Genomic DNA, 3,919 nt, shown 5'->3' with positions numbered 1-3,919 from the left:
CTGTTGCCTCATTTTTATCTTTATATTTCACTATACAGCATAATGCTAGGCACTTAATACATGTTTGTTGAATTAAATTGAAATATAGTTTTTTTCCCAACAGTCATCCTAATTGCAAGGACCTCAACTCCTTTCTAGTTCTGCTTTAGTACAGTTTGCCCATAAATGTAATCTATTCCATTTTTTCCCTTTTGAAACCTCACAATTCCCCCCAAAAACTTCTCTATATCATTAATGTTTTCATCACACGTTCATTCTAGCTTCTCACTCCAACAAGAATGTGTTTTTTCCCTAGAGTATGCCATATTCAGAGGTGTGCTGATAACTGACTAACAATTGTGTCTCTGGGGAAAAAATGTTCAGGTGTAAATGGTCACAGTGAAAACTGAACACAAGGCTCTCAGGAGCCAGTTCTATTTGGATCCAGCCCACTCCTGGTTATATTCATTGCAACTCTCTCCACTAGGCGATATTTTTCCTCAAACTCCTAAAAGAGTTTGATTCAGCATCACACATGCTCAGCAGGATGACCTCTGCAGACCCAACCCCAAGCATACTTAATAGAGGAGGTTTTGATCCATCAAGCCCTCCTCTCCTACTACACAAGTATTGACTGTGAAAAGGGAGAAAAATATAGAACGAGGGAGCAGCCTGAATGGAGTGAAGGGTTAAGTCAAGGGAGATTTTGCAAATATCAGTGGAAAGGGAGAGATTAAAGATGAAGGAGAGAGAGAAGAATGAATGAAGCAAGCTCTCAGAAGAGAAAGGAGGGGATTGGTTAAATGGTACAAATCAAAAGATTGTTCTTGGAGTCAAGAATGTCTTTTTAGTGAAGGAGTAAAAATTATGGGTAAAGGAATAGGTGAGTTTGGGAGATGAGGGAGTTCATAGAGTAGAGTTGCATTCCTCTTAGTCAACTATAAGGTGAAGTTGTGTGCTGAGAGGAAGAGGTATTAGATTAGTGAAGGGCAGTTGAGGAGTGGGAGAAGGTTTAGAACAATCATTGAAGAGAACATGATAGAAATTGATAAATACGATTAATAAGATTTCAAGATCACAGTGAGGGTCAAGTTATATTAGATAATAAGGATTACTAGTGGAGCCAAATTGTTGAATTGCATGACTTTCTCCACTGTCATTCAGTAACACAGAAAAGAGGTCACATTGGGTAACTGGTAATAGGGATCTAATTTGTAGAAGGTTGATTGGTGTGAAATGTTCAATCAGCAGAATTTATGAATAGAGGTCTAAGAGCATTAATCTCTTCTAAAGATAAATAGGAATAAGGATAGAGACTGAAGCTTTGGTTTCATTTGGTATAGGAAACTTCCAGATGAAGAAACTCCCCCAACCATTGCAGACTGGTACCTTTTCTGTGACTTACACTCTTAGGAAATTCTCTGGTGTATTGAGAGATCTAATGTCTTATCAAAGATTACAGGGTTAGTGCATATCAGAGGAACAACTTAAACACAAGTCTTCTTGTGTGGATTCCTAGGTGGTCTCTTCAGTGGCTTTCAGAATCATTTGTCACACTTCTACTTCAGTTATCCTGTCATTTCTTTCCATGAAGTGATGCTAGAATGCAATAAGGGAATGATGCAATTAAGGGCCAGAAGATTCCTGAGGTAAGATTTTATGCAGCTACACTCCCAAAACACCAAAATACCTTTTTTCCCATTAAAACAAGATATCTGAGAAATTTTTAATTTGGAATTCTAATAAATTAATTTTTCAGATGTCAGAACTGAAGAAAGAGAATGCCACTATGGAGCTGATTCTAGTCAATAAGGAGGAACTTGCTGCACAAATAGATCTGATGAGAACCTTGGGAAGAAGTGATCACACCATCTTCAAGACTACAATAGAGAAGAAAGCAAATAGTGGTCATGGTCTGTAATGTCCTATATATTACAAGAGTGAATTTAAAAGAGCTAAAAGACAGAATCAGTGTGATACTTTGACCTAAAATTCTACAAAGGCAAGAAAAGTGAGAGTCTTTCACGGACAAAATTCTTATGATAAAAATATAGATGATGTCTAGGAAGAGGAAAGAGGAGAGCTATCTCAAATTCTTTTTTTTTCTTTTTAAATAGTATTTTAGGGGACAGCTAGGTGATGCAGTGGATAGAGCACCAGCCCTAAAGTCAGGAGGACTTGAGTTCAAATCTGGCCTTAGACCAAACGCTTGACACTTACTAGCTGTGTGACCCTGGGCAAGTCATTTAACCCCAATTGCCAAAAAAAATAGTATTTTATTAGATTTTCCCCAATTACACTTCAAGACAATTTTTAGCATTCATTTTTACAAGATTTTGAGTTTCAAATTTTTCTCCCTCCCTCCCTCACCTCCTCTCTTCCAAAAATGCCAGACAATTTGGTATAGGTTATACATCTGTTACATAAAATATATTTCCATATTAGTCACAGTTATGAAAGAAGAAACAGATCAACAGGAAAAGAAACATGAAAAAGAATGAAGTAAGTGAAAAAATTATGCTTTGATCCACATTCAGAGTCCATCAATTCTTTATCTGGATGTGGATAGCATTTTCCTTCCTGAGTCCTTTGTATTTGTCTTGAATCATTGTGTTGCTGAGAAGAGCTGAATCATGTATAGCTGATCATCACATAATGTTGCTGAATCTGTGTATAGTGTTTTCCTGGTTCTGCTCATTTCATTTTGCATCAGTTCATATAAGCCTTTCCAGGTTTTTCTGAAATCTTCTTGTTCATCATTTCTTATAGAATATAATAGTGTTGCATTCATTCCATTATATACAACTTGTTCAGCCACTCCCCAGTTGATGGCAACCCCTTCAAAAATCCAATATTTTTCAACCATGAAAAGGGCTGCTATGAATATTTTTGCACATGTAGGTCCTTTTCCCTTTCTTATGATCTCTTTAGGATACAGACCCAGTAGTGGTATTGCTGGATCAAAGGGTATACACAGTTTTATAGCCCTTTGGGTATGGTTCCAAATTGTTCTCCAGAATGGTTGGGAACAACTCACAATTCCTCTAGCAGTGCATTAATGTTCCAGTTTCCCCACATCCCCTCTAATATCCAACATTTCCCTTTTTTGTAATATTAGCCAATTTGATAGGTGTCACATGGTATCTCAGAGTTGTTTTAATTTGATTTTGCTAATAAAAAGTGATTTAGAGCCCTTCTTCCTATGCCTAGAGATAGCTTTGAATTCTTCATCTGAAAACTGCCCATTCATATCCTTTGACCATCTATCAATTGGGAAATGGCTTGTATTCTTACAAATTTGATGCAGTTCTCTATATATTTTAGAAATGAAGCCTTTATCAGAGATGCCTGCTGTAAAAATTGTTTCCCAGCTTGGTTGCATTTGTCTTGTTTGTGTAAAAGCTTTTTAATTTAATATAATCAAAATTATCTGTTTTACATTTCATAATGCTCTCTACCTCTTGTTCTGTTATGGATTTTTCCCTTATCTATAGAACTGACAGGTAGACTATTCCTTGCTTTCCTAATTTGTTTATGGTGTCCCCCTTTATGTCTGAATCAAGTATTTTTCCTCTTGTTTGTCCTCTCTCTCCGTTCATCCTTTCCCTCCTCAACAGTGTTTTGCTTCTGTCTACCACCTCTCCTGGTCTGCCCTCTCTTCTGTCAGTCACACCCTGCCCCCTCCCACACCCTTTACTTAATCTCTGCCCCTCATAATTTTATGTCAGTTAAGATAGATTTCTACATTCAACTGATTGTGTCTATTGTTCCCTCTTTGAGCCAATACTAATGAGAGTCAGGTTCAATGAATGCCAATCACTTACCTTCCCATATTTCACCCTACTGTAATAGGACTTTTGGACCTCTTCATGTGAAATAATTTATCCCATTCTTCTTTTTCCCTCCTTCTGCACCCAATGTATGCTTCTTTCTCATTCCT

The sequence above is a fragment of the Vombatus ursinus genome, unplaced genomic scaffold, assembly GCF_900497805.2.
Source record: "Vombatus ursinus unplaced genomic scaffold, bare-nosed wombat genome assembly UNPS02014909.1, whole genome shotgun sequence".
NCBI classification, from domain to species: Eukaryota; Metazoa; Chordata; class Mammalia; order Diprotodontia; family Vombatidae; genus Vombatus; species Vombatus ursinus.
This window is presented reverse-complemented; position numbering follows the sequence as displayed.